Raw genomic sequence first — 13,946 nt, 5'->3', positions numbered from 1 at the left:
AGTGACAAATCTGACAGTATTTAAGGTGTTTATAATATCAGTCTAAGACGAGATATAATTTGTTTCAGACCACATCACAGCCAAAAATGTAGCACATGTTGAACTTAAAAACTTCAAAGTCCTGAAAGTTCTTGAAATCAGCATAATCAGCAGGGTGTCACCAAGTGCGAACAACACTTCCTGTGGGAGTGGGAGTGTCTTCTCACCACAATAGAATCATATGAAGCAGTCACATGTTAGCTAGTACAGAGCTAAAGTCAATAACTTTTCTCAAAAATTTTTCATTCTTATTATTAGTATAGTTAGGGGTTTTTTTTGGTGGGCGGTCTTGACACCACTGCAGCTAATTTGTTATCAGAAAACATACCGTGTGCTGCCATGGTGACCCCAGGAGAAGGAAAAGTACATTTACTCAGAGACCTGAGCCAAGAACAGCCATGCTTGTCATATTCTTATTTTTACTCAATTTTCTCAAAATCACAAGCTGATTATTTTGTTATCTTGAGAAAACAAGGCTTGCTATCTCAAAATACTTTGATAATCACCCCTGTTATCAGTAGAAAACAAAAGGCTGTTTCCTCTTATTAGTTATAATGTTTATCAGAGATCAGGAGGGCCATGTCAGCATGCATAGCTTGTGTCCTGAGTGACTGCAGTAACTGATTTAATCTGAAAATGTCAAGGAGGATCAAGGATCAAAGAGTACCTATTATTGATCAGTGTGTCAGACTATACTTCAATCAAGGTCTTAATAGTAGTTTGAGGTCACTGTCAACAGGTTTCTAGTATGTGGAGATGCTGTGGGGGTCACAGACAGGCTTGTGAGTCTCAAAGTAAACCAGAAGGCCTTAATAATGTCTTTAGCCCTGCCATTATAAAAAGCTTTATTTTAGCAGCCGCTCAGACTAGAGCTGGTCAACCTCCTGTTTCTGGCTATTGTAAGGAAGAAGGGATACTTAATTAATCATCTGTGGGGACATTTTTTCATTCTGCTGTTATTTAATACTCACACAGGTCCAAAAACACACACATGCACAACAGGACCTACAGTCATGCACTGGAGAGACGTCCGAGCAAAGGGGCTGTCCACATACATACTTAGACAGGCAGTTAGGGATTTGGCGCCTTGGTTAAGACACGAGGTGAACTGGCATTTCTCTAGCTACCAGTCCACACTCAAAGCAAGCAAACAAAACTACACGTTTAGGAACTGACTTATGTCTCAGTTATGAATCCTCATGAAAAGTCATTTTCATTTTGTGATAAATTATCTTGTTACAACAAGAAAACAGCTTCGTTAGCACAAGGGCACTTTTCATATGGAGCAGGTCAAGACTGTAATCATAGTTCCCTTGTCATGTTGATGGACGGGGAAATACTGAAGTTTTATCACCGTCACATTTGGTCACATTTACAACTTCTTTTTTAATGTCTTACATTTCTCTGATATGACAATTGTTAGAAATACTCAGCTCAACAAAATATATATAATATGGATCAAGCATTTTAGAGATTTTAATGTGGAAATTGAACGTATTGTAGCATTAACTCATGATCTCAAGATAATGGAATTTTTTAAAAAAAGGATTGCAAATACAACCATTCATTGCGTCTATATTGCTCAAGCTGTTACTTCATCAAACACAAATAACAATTGGATGAGAAAAATTAGGAGAAAAAATGTGCATAGTAAAATCATTTTGATGAAAAAGTGAAAGAAAGCTGTCAGAAGATTTGCACCATTAGCATTTTTTGTAAGAGGTATATGACAAACATTACACACATTAAATTAGATTCAGGATGTGCAAGTTAGTATTAATTATTGATGAATATTTTTTTTGCTTTGGGGAGGTTAATGTTCAAACCCAATTCAAATGGAAGACTGTCAGTTTTACTGTGAAGCTTTTAATTAATAATTATATCTAGATTTATTTGTCTAAAACATGTTGGTAGTCAGTGTTTGGAGAAGAGAGTTTGTTAAACTGTAATTAATTAAGGTAGATTGAGTTCAGTCTGCACTGCAGTGTTCTATCTCACTCTCTGTGGTGAGGTCGGGCCTGAACCACCAGAGGGTGCTGTGACAACTTCACCCCACCACCCTTAACCCCACCACCCTTCTCCATGGAACATCTTGCACTGACAGTTAATATCCAGTGTCTTCATCCAGTGTTTGTGTTAAATAACTAAATAACTGCCTGATGACACAAAATGACTGATGATCCTCCTCCACTGCTGCACCAGATTCTCTCTGTCTCTGTGTGAGAAAACAGTTTCAAAAGCTCAGATTGTCAAGTCAAAGGATGATGCAAAGGCTGCAGGAGTGTTTTCATAAAGAATTTGAAAGTCAAATCAAACTACCATGCTGTTATTACAACTTACTTGATACTATCTGAACCACAAAAAAGTCAGAGCCCAGTGACCCACCTGTTAGTCCCACTCTCTGTGCATTGTGTGTATTGTGAATAAATTTGATGCAATTAGGAATTATTTTGTGGAAACTCGATTAAGCACAAATTACTGTAGAAATATGCACCATGCATGTAAGTAGAATTTAGATTGAAATAATAAATACTTTAAAAACAGATGTTGCGTCTCAAGATTGCTTAATAATTCAGGTGTACATTAAAGGTGCCATGTGGAGTAAACAAGCTCACTGTGTGTATCTGAGGTTTAACAAACACGCTGACAGCATTTTGTTCCTCGTAAGATATTTGAAAAGCATTTTTTTTTTTATTTCTTTTAAATCATGTAAAGTTTACATCTTTGTTTACCAGCTAGCAGTCTTCCTGTTCATGCCTTTTTTTGCATGTTACTGCAAACAACTGTTGAACAGTATAAAACTGGTGGCAGCAATGTATATTGTGTTGTGCATGTACTGTGCATACATGTACTTTACTTGAGTATTTGTTTTTTTGGAAACTTCTGACTTTCACTCCACTACATTTCAAAGACAGATATTGTACTTTTGACTCCACTACATTTCTAGGAAGGTTGTTGTTACTTTTTGACTGAGCTTTGAAGTCAGCTGTTGGTTTTTTTTCTTTTCTAAAATGTAATTGGTCACATGCTGTGTTCCTCACAGAAAGAAACCAATCACAGTGGCTCCTCTCAAATGGTATTGATATAAAAGCAGAAACACGTCCAGGCGCACTAACAAGCACAAGCAAGTTCTCCCTCTTTCATTCAAACAAAAAGCGGTAATGGTGACGGCAGGAGAAAGACAAAATTAAATCTCAAGATGTTATTATATTTATTAAATCTTCCAGGTAGCTTTTTAAAGTTTTTACTGTTTTTATCGGGGTGAAAAATACCACATAATTCATGTATATATACTGCCTCTGAAGACAGAAAGAAATCTGTTATTTAACAGACTTGGAGAACTCCTTACAATTAGCTTCAATCTAATTTTATGATGTGATTTTAATACAGGTACATCAGAAAATGACAATAACTGTCCTTTTTGGTTTTGAATGTATTTCTATGCTAAATTTTTTATAGGTGTTTCTATAGGCTTTGTGTAGCAGAGTGGTTCTACAAGGATCAGTGCATCATTAGATGGTTTCAGAAAGTTACAAGCTTCTGTAAATGCATCATGAAAACAACACAGCATGTATTGATATTAGAAAATGTACTTTGTAATTTGTACTTTTAAATACTTAAGCATTTTTAAAAACATGTACTTTGGAATACTTAAGTAATTTTAAAACCAAGTACTCTAGTACTTTTGACTGAGAAACTTTCACTTGTAGTTGAGTAATATTTGACCAGGAGTATATATACTTTGACTTAAGTACTGTGGTCCAGTACTTTGTCCACCACTGCTTGTATCTAAAATCCCTACGTATTTAAGACTTTTAAAAATTTGAATTTTAGGCCTTTAAATCTAAGATTGTGCAAAAGAAAAAGAAAAAAAGCCCTGTTATTGAAGGGCACAGATGATTTATGGCAGTCCTATCTGAATTATATTGGACCTGACCTCTCCTCCACAACAAGTGAATAATTTTAAGACTGAACGTTATTTATGACCTTGTATCTAAAATACCTACCCATTTAAGACTTTTAAAGGCCTAAAATTTAAATTTTTAAATCTAAGATTGTGAAAAAAAAGCCCTGTTATTGAAGATGATGACATCAGTCATGTCTGTTGGAGAACTAGCTCAGTCCATATCATCTTCTCAGCCAGAATCAAACATAACAAAAGTAAAAGTACTTGTACTACAAGAAAAAGGCCCCTCTAAATATTATTAAATTAAATTAAAATTGATTCAAAATGTGTAAGCAGTATTTAACCATAGTAGCTGGATCAGGTTTGAACTGTTTTATACAGGATACTGTGCAGTTGTTCCCACTCTAAAGGTCAGTCCCCTTCTTCTTCTTCTTCTTCTTCTTCTTCTTCTTCTTCTTCTTCTTCTTCTTCTTCTTCTTCTTCTTCTTCTTCTTCTCTGAGGTTTAGTGGTGGTTGGCAAACCAGCTTAAAGGTGCATTACCACCACCTAATGGACTGGAGTGTGGATCTGAATACTGGCAAAAACAAACAAACAAAAAAAAAACAACAATAACAACAACAAAACACAAACAAACCCTAAACTCTATTATTCCTGTTAGTCTTGTGTAATTAATTAGAAAATGGTATAGTCTGCATGTCTTTCCCAGCAGCTTGCCCAGCTTCATTATTTAGTGCTGATATCAACTTAGGTCCCACTGTTCCTGCCAGATTTTGCACATATGATCCTGCATGTTTTAACCTCCACTTACTTGTTTGTAAATTAACTGTCATTTTAATGATTGTTTAGCCAATATGTATACCTGCTCATTTCCTTCCACCCTACATGAGCAGAAACTGTAATGAAGCCTGAGTAGCACATGAAAGATTTGATGCACAAGATCCTGCCTGCATGGCAGTTTTCCTGACTTAATACTTGAAAGCGCTGACAAACCATCAGAAGCAATTATAACACTAGTTTGATTATTTTCTGCCATTCATTATAGTGCCAACAATTTTGGCAGCAATGTGTATGCTGGAAGATGGTCTGTCTCTTTTTCATTGCTACCTCACAATGAGGGATGAAGCAGACTTGTGCAACGGACAGCAAAGTGAATCTCCAAGGAGGTGTGGCTGGTAATGTGACATGGGGCTAAGTTGTAGATTACATAGACCTACTTTCGAGCTTTAACATTCTCTACTGACAAAAAATTGTAAAGCTGGATTCATTATGTCCCTCTTGCGGAAGAATTGTAGGTCGTGATCCACAATGTCCTTTCAGAATAGCCCAATATGCCAACATTGGCTGGACAAGATGAATTCCCATTTTACTTCAGCTTGCATTGCAGATACTGGTGATTCAAATAGACTGAGCCTGTTCACCACCATGCTTTTTAAGCTTGGTGTCTCGGTTGCATCCCTCCAAAGGGTCACAAGATAAATCTGAGAGGTTGTGAGATGAGTCATGAGTCAGGAAAGAAGATAAAAGAAATTTCTGTTATATCATTCTGTACTTTTCTTTTACTCGTTTTTTTGTGATTTTTTTTTTTTTGTGAATTCCATCTATGCATTTCAAACTATTATTTAGACTGAACCATCTGAAAAGTTTTGGGGAGGAAATTACCATGACAGCTCATAGACGTGAAATGTGGCAGGTTGTGAAAGGTCATCAAAAAGGCTGGGAACCACTGCTTTAATATTTAATAATGTGCTGCATTTCAGGGATGCATCATACACAAATGTGCCAGAGGTGGGAATCAAACCAACAGCTGCCACAGAGGACTGATAGCCTCAACACATGGTGTGCACGCCCCACCAACCGAGTTATAGGGGCGCCAGAAAAATTTATGTTTTTATCTCTACTTTAAAAAATACAATCCTGGACTTAATCTGCATTTCTTTAAAATGCAAGAAATTGCATTTTTTTTCCCCTATACATATACAATATGTATTTATGTAGTCCCAGCTAATCTTCTTTCATAAAACCACGCAACAAACATTTCATTGTTGAATTTGCTCTGCAAAGTGAGTAAAGTCCATGACCTCTTTCAAATGCAAGGTGCCTGTCACTCACAGCAGGATCCACCATTTTATGCAACGACTGTTGGACAATAACCAAACTTGTTGACAAAGGAAGGTGCAGATTGAACTTCAAGGTAAGAATAAAGTTTGCAAAGTTGGGTGAGTTAGCTACAGTCTTTTCAGTTTTCAGATCGTTGTAGAAATAAAAATTCAGTAAACCAGTAAAGGGGCTTTTTGTGAAGATATTTTTACCAAGCGGCTTTTATGCAACTACTTTTATGCAATTTATATATTCATTCTTAATTAAAACTAGAAACATCTGGTGGGCTGAATCAAACATTGTGGTTAGCCAACTTTGGTCCGGGCGCCACAGTTTGGGCAGCCCTGATCTAAGTAAAGACTAACAGGCTCTACAGAGGCCAGATGAGTCTGTTTTTTACTTTCAATAGCTGGATGGTTTGAGACTATTTGTTTTAGAGGAATTTTTCATTTGCAATTATATAAAGTGCCTCTAATTTGTGGGATACTTAAGTACAAGAGTAATGTACTTAGTTACATTTCACTACTGAAAAAAGCATAACATCTGAGTACTTGGTTTGTTTAAGTGAACCCAACTCAAGTACACTCAGTTTGGCAGCTTTTTTTTACCTCAAAGTACAAGTAACTTATTTAAAACGAGCGTTAATAACAAATTAGGTGACGAGTTAGGTGAACTCAGTATTTGTAATTAATCTTGATGTTAGTATTTACAGTGTATGTTTTTTTTTTTTTTTTTTTTTTTGCAAAATCTCGAACTGAAAAGTAGCTTGCTGTCAAATAAAGTAGTGGAGTAAAAAGTTAAATGAAATCACCAGTAAACAGAAATATTTGCTACTAATTCATTAGTCATTTCAACTCTGTAGAAGCTAATAATTACTGGGGTTCTCTTTGCCTTAACTAAACTCACTGTGGGTAAAGCAAGAGCACGGGGACAGCTTCGTCTGAGTAACTCAATCCACTTTAATGTCCAAATCAACTGTAGGACAACTGAAAACTGGCATCAAAAGTGGCACATCACCTCCCACATATAACTCCACCAATCACAGTGATAACTCACATTACATGTACATAAGGTGCGCAATATTATATAGTTCCTAATCTAAATTAAGGAGCAGAACAGAATATGTGTAAGTGTAGTTACCATTAATTAAATTATGTAAATTCTAAATAATGAACCTAAATCTTCACAAAAATAAATCTCATCTTACATTATTTATATTTCTTTTATATCTTCAAATGAACAATGTGCAATAATTCAACTGTTTGATACTCAGTGCTATAATAATAATCATTTAGTGGTGCAATACACTGATACACTGGCATCAGAACTGCATTTATTTATTTATAATGTACATTTAAACCAACCTATCCTGTTATTTATAATATTCTTACATTCTAACACACTATTACCACTGTATATATTGTTTACATATTTTTAAAGATCTCTTAATCTATTTTTTCTACATTTTATATAGCGGTATAATGCACATATTTTTACATACATACTATATTTTCTATTTGCTTTTTACTTCTATTCTTGCATGGAAGCAGCTGTAATGCAAACAAGCCCTGCTGGGTTCAATAAAGTATTTCTGATTCTGATTAGTCAAGTTAAGTTACAAGCACCTCAAAACTTCACTTCATACAGTACTTGAATAAATGTGTTTTCCACTGGTTACTAGTTTTAATTCCAGAAGTTTCATATTGCAGTGATAAGTCAGTATTTGTTTCATCACTGTCAAAATGATGTTAAGCTCCACCTGACTAGCCATCCAAGTTGGATATAAAACAAACACTGAGGATCTGTTCCTCAGAACAGTTTGTCCCCGTTTGTCTCCTCCTTCAGCACACGTCCTGCTGATGATAAACAGTCCAGGCCTTCTACCATTTGTGTTTTCCAGGGGACTCTGAATCTGAATCTGAGCAAGTGCTTCCCTACAGGGAGCGTAACATCATTTCAGATTCCTTTTTACTGATGCAATGAACATTCCCACATGTTGGTGTGAGGGACTTTCACAGGCGGTGCAAGCCAAACTCTTCAGCCTGTATTCCGCCTCATAACTCAGATCAGAGCTACTGGAAACAAAAACAACGTGACAAAACATGATGGGTGAAAGGACTGTTTTAATTTTATTCATTCGCTGTCAGTCATGAATAATATATGATTACGTTGTACATATTTGTTGTTACAGTGTGTTGTGGCGGGGCGTTACCTTTCGAGCAAGGCTGGATTACCAAGCAGGCAACTGTCGCAAGGCCCTCAGGGGTCCCAAAGGCCCAGAGTTCAGCATGTGTTTATTAGTTTGGGGCAATTTGATCAGCTGTAAATTTGTGTTGTAATGTGCTCTACAGTTTAACGTTAGCCAAAAAGACAAGGGTGGCTCCTGCATTGTTAAAATAATTAGTCAGTCAAAATCTAGACTGACTTTTTTATTTCAGTTGAGATCATGCTGAAATGTTACATCTTCCTGGATAAAGCTGTATTTAATTAACTCACAATAAAGTAACTGATAAACTTAGAGAGTGGTAGTATTGCAGCACAGGAGCACTTATTGTTTTCTGTAACCTTGTCATCTATAAATTACATTACATAAACACACAGCTGACTTTTTTTGCCAGTTATGGTTTGAGGGAAACATTTACTGTGTCTCAATACAGATACTTCCATGAGTACACTGTCATGTGGTTCACTTTGTACTTTGTAAACTACGTACTCACTTACATTGTGTATGAATTTCGACAGGGTGCTATCTCAAATCATGGATGGCTGTTGTGCCTTTACCAGGATTGCCTATTGCAGCTTCTTCTTTGTGGGCGAACTGAAGCCAGATGGAGTTTTACTGCCACTCGCCACAACATCTACCGGCTTGTTTATTTATTTGTGTTCAATTTCACTTCATTCAACATAAACATCTTTTTAATTTTATTTGCTTTTGCTGCCCCTCTGTTTCTTGGAAGGAAAAAAAATGTGCCATAATCTCCTGAAAACACACCAATAAGTTGATTTATATTTGATTCGCAGTGCCAAATTTTTTACAAACTTAACCAAATAAAAGTATTGGTTGCTTCAAACTGACCACAGTATACTGGTATTTATTGTTAAAAATACATGCTTGACTTATATCTGTATAATTTAGTGTTCTCCATGGCCATTGTACTTCATGTTCACTAGTTTGGTAGGCCAGCCTCTTCTGCTACATAGACAAGATGGCAACTGTTGAGGATGTCCAGCCTTCCAAACTCAACTTTTTGGCCATTTTATTCATTCATTTTGCCATAAATATCAGTGTGAACTCACATTTGCACTCAAAACATCAAGTATAAGTACAGAAGTACACAAATTGAGACACAGCAATCCTGTCTGCCAGAAATATGTTTCGTGGATATGTTTTTATGCCTCCACACTGGTGGTAGGTATTATGTTTCCAGGCTGTCCATTTCCATGAAAGTGAGCTCTCTGGGATTTCTTTAAATTTTGCACCAACATTCTCTTGGACTCAAGAATTAACTGATTAGATTTTGGCAGTCAAAGGTAAAGGTCATTGTGACCTCATAAAACATGTTTTTGACTGTTGCAGCAGACTTGGATCATACTTGAATTCTGGGTGAACTATCCCTTTAAGCTACCTGAAAGACTACCTGAAGATTTTTTCTTTACTTTTCTTTCTTTCTTTTTTTTTTTTTTTTTTTGCCCATGTCTGCTTTGTAACCCCATAGAATTCGCTCACTAAATATGACACAATTTCACACAAATATCTAACAGGATAAAATGATAAAGCGACTTTCACTGTGGCATCAAACACTTTTCTGTCCATTATTCAACACCTTAACTCAGGAGCAGAAGGGTAGATTGTGAAACATATTTCCCATTATGTCAGATACCGACACTAATCTTGGGTGTCTACCTTGAAACTGTGTCGATTGTAGCTCCACTGTGCTGCAGCTGGGTTGAAGATGTGTGTGAAGCTTCTGTGCAGCAACATCCATATTTGAAGCCTTTTAGTCCACCACCAGCTCATTGTTTTTGCTGATATTGAGCTTCAGGTGATTGTTGTTGCACCATGTGACAAAACTCTCTATCGGTCCTCTGTCTTCCTCTGTAAAAATAGTCTGTAAGTTTCTCACTCAAAACTATACACTGGAATCACACGTTTGTATAGCGATAATTTCCATGATCAGAATTTTGGCAAAAAAATGCACTTTTATTAAAGTCCTTCACTACATATATTTAATGAGTCTGGACAGACATGGATGTAAAATGCAACTTGAACGGTTAGCAGAGACATACAACTGCAATACTCTATGTTCTTGTACCTCACAGATGAGTGGTGGATGTATGAAGCACAGTATTTTGAGATCAGGATTTTGCATCCTGAGTACCAATTGTTGTTAGGTTGAGGCAACAAAAGCACTTTGATTGACATTTAAAGATCTTATCAGTGTATTATTATTATTAGCGTTAAGATGTCTGTATTCTCCTCCTTGAACCGCCACCTTATCGTGGTGGAGGGGTTTGAGAACCTAAATGATCTTAGGAGCTATGTTGTCGGGGGCTTTGCCCCTGGTAGGGTCTCCCAAGGCAAACAGGTCCTAGGTGATGGGTCAGACTAAGAGCGGTTCCAAAGCCCCCTATGGAAAGTTCAACACCAGGGTCAGTTACGTCGCCCGGATTGGCGTTACCGGGGCCCCACCCTGGAGCCAGGCCTGGGGTTGGGGCTGGCAGGCGAGCGCCTGGTGGCCGGGTCTTTGCCCACGGGACCCGGCCGGGCCCAGCCCGAAGGAGCGACGTGGGCCCGCCCTCCCGTAGGCCCATCACCCGCGAGAGGGTTCAGAAGGGGCTGATGCACTGTGATTTGGGTGGCAGTCGTGGGCGGGGGCCCCGACAACCCAACCCCAGGACATGGAATCTCACAGTGGGGACATGGAATGTCACCTCGCTGGGGGGGAAGGAGCCTGAGCTGGTGCGGGAGGTTGAGCGGTACCGGCTAGAGATAGTCGGGCTCACCTCCACGCACAGTCGGGGCTCTGGAACCCAACTCCTTGAGAGAGGCTGGACTCTTTTCTACTCTGGAGTTGCCCACAATGAGAGGCGGCGGGCTGGTGTGGGCTTGCTAATAGCCCCCCAGCTCAGCCGCCATGTGTTGGAGTTTTCCCCGGTGAACGAGAGGGTCGCCGCCCTGCGCCTTCGGGTCAGGGATAAGTGCCTCACTGTTGTTTCGGCCTACGGGCCAAACGGCAGCGCAGAGTACCCGGCCTTCTTGGAGACCTTGGGAGGGGTGCTGGAAAGTGCTCCGACTGGGGACCCCATCATCCTGCTGGGGGACTTCAATGCTCACGTGGGTGGCGATAGTGTTACCTGGAGGGGCGTGATTGGGAGGAACGGCCCCCCCGATCTGAACGCGAGTGGTGTTCTGTTATTGGACTTCTGTGCTAGTCACAGTCTGTCCATAACGAACACCATGTTCAAGCATAAAGGTGCCCATCAGTACACGTGGCATGGGGACGCCCTAGGTCGGAGGTCAATGATCGACTTTGTGGTCGTGTCAACTGACCTCCGGCCGTGTGTCTTGGACACTCGGGTGAAGAGAGGGGCTGAGCTGTCAACTGATCACCACCTGGTGGTGAGTTGGATCCGCTGGCAGGGGAGGAAGCTGGACAGACTTGGCAGGCCCAAACGTACTGTGAGGGTCTGTTGGGAACGTCTGGTGGAACCATCTGTCAGAGGGGTCTTCAACTCTCACCTCCGGGAGAGCTTTGACCAGATCCCGAGGGAGGCTGGAGACATCGAGTCCGAATGGACCATGTTCTCTGCCTCCATTGTGGATGCAGCCATTCGGAGCTGTGGCCGTAAGGTCTCCGGTGCCTGTCGCGGCGGCAATCCCCGAACCCGGTGGTGGACACCGGAGGTAAGGGATGCCGTCAGGCTGAAGAAGGAGTCTTATCGAGCTTGGCTGGCTCGTGGGACTCCTGAGGCAGCCGACGGGTACCGGCAGGCCAAGCGTGCTGCGGCCCGGGTGGTTGTGGAAGCAAAAACTCGGACATGGGAAAGGTTCGGGGAGGCCATGGAGGAGGACTACCGGTCGGCCTCGAGGAGATTCTGGCAAACCATCCGGCGCCTCAGGAGGGGGAAGCAGTACCCTGCCAACACTGTTTACAGTGGTGGTGGGGAGCTGTTGACTTCGACTGGGGATATTGTTGGACGGTGGAAGGAATACTTCGAGGACCTCCTCAATCCCACTGACACATCTTCCGTAGAGGAAGCAGAGGCTGGGGACCCAGAGGCTGACTCATTCATCACCCAAGCTGAAGTCACTGAGGTAGTTCGGAAGCTCCCCAGTGGCAAGGCACCGGGAGTGGATGAGATCCGCCCTGAGTACCTCAAGTCTTTGGATGTTGTAGGGCTGTCTTGGCTGACACGCCTCTGCAACATCGCGTGGCAGTTGGGGACAGTGCCTCTGGACTGGCAGACCGGGGTGGTGGTCCCTCTATTCAAAAAGGGGGACCGGAGGGTGTGCTCCAACTACAGGGGGATCACACTCCTCAGCCTCCCTGGTAAAGTCTATTCCAGGGTACTGGAGAGGAGAATTCGGCCGATAGTCGAACCTCGGATCCAAGAGGAACAATGCGGTTTTCGTCCTGGTCGTGGAACACTGGACCAGCTCTACACCCTCCGCAGGGTGCTTGAGGGCTCATGGGAGTTTGCCCAACCAGTCCACATGTGCTTTGTGGACTTGGAGAAGGCATTTGACTGTGTCCCTCGTGGCATTCTGTGGGAGGTGCTTCAGGAGTATGGAGTTCGGGGCCCTCTGCTAAGGGCCGTACGGTCTCTGTATGATCGGAGCAGGAGCTTGGTTCGCATTGCCGGCAGTAAGTCAGACCTGTTCCCGGTGCATGTTGGACTCAGGCAGGGCTGTCCTTTGTCACCGGTTCTGTTCATTATTTTTATGGACAGAATTTCTAGGCGCAGCCAGGGGCCAGAGGGAGTCCGATTCGGGGACCACAGGATCTCATCTCTGCTTTTTGCAGATGATGTTGTCCTGTTGGCTCCTTCGAACCTGGACCTTCAGCTTGTACTGGGGCGGTTTGCAGCCGAGTGTGAAGCAGCTGGGATGAGAATCAGCACCTCCAAGTCTGAGGCCATGGTTCTCGACCGGAAAAAGATGGCTTGTTCCCTCCAGGTCGGAGAAGAGTCCCTGCCCCAAGTGGAGGAGTTTAAGTATCTTGGGGTTTTGTTTACGAGTGAGGGGAGGATGGAACGCGAGATCGACAGACGGATTGGTGCGGCGGCAGCAGTAATGCGGTCGTTGCGCCGGTCTGTCGTGGGGAAGAAGGAGCTGAGCCGAAAGGCGAAGCTCTCGATTTTCCGGTCAATCTACGTTCCTACCCTCACCTATGGTCATGAACTCTGGGTCATGACCGAAAGAACAAGATCTCGGATACAAGCGGCTGAAATGAGTTTCCTCCGCAGGGTGGCGGGGCGCTCCCTTAGAGATAGGGTGAGGAGCTCTGTCACCCGGGAGGAGCTCGGAGTAGAGCCGCTGCTCCTCCACGTCGAGAGGAGTCAGCTGAGGTGGCTTGGACATCTATATCGGATGCCTCCTGGGCGCCTGCCTAGGGAGGTGTTCCGGGCATGCCCCACTGGGAGGAGGCCCCGGGGAAGACCCAGGACACGCTGGAGTGACTACGTCGCTCGGCTGGCCTGGGAACGCCTTGGGGTCCCTCCGGAACACCTGGAAGAAGTGTCCAGGGAGAGGGAAGTCTGGGTGTCCCTGCTCAGACTGCTGCCCCCGCGACCCGGCCCCGGATAAGCGGAAGATAATGAATGAATGAATGAATGAAAGATGTCTGTATTCACTCCGGTATAATGGAACTAGACAGCACTTGGCTTGTGGTGCTCAAAGAA

The sequence above is a fragment of the Lutjanus erythropterus genome, chromosome 12, assembly GCF_056507025.1.
Source record: "Lutjanus erythropterus isolate fLutEry1 chromosome 12, fLutEry1.hap2, whole genome shotgun sequence".
In the NCBI taxonomy this organism is placed as follows: domain Eukaryota; kingdom Metazoa; phylum Chordata; class Actinopteri; order Lutjaniformes; family Lutjanidae; genus Lutjanus; species Lutjanus erythropterus.
Note: the sequence above shows the minus strand (reverse complement) of the source record.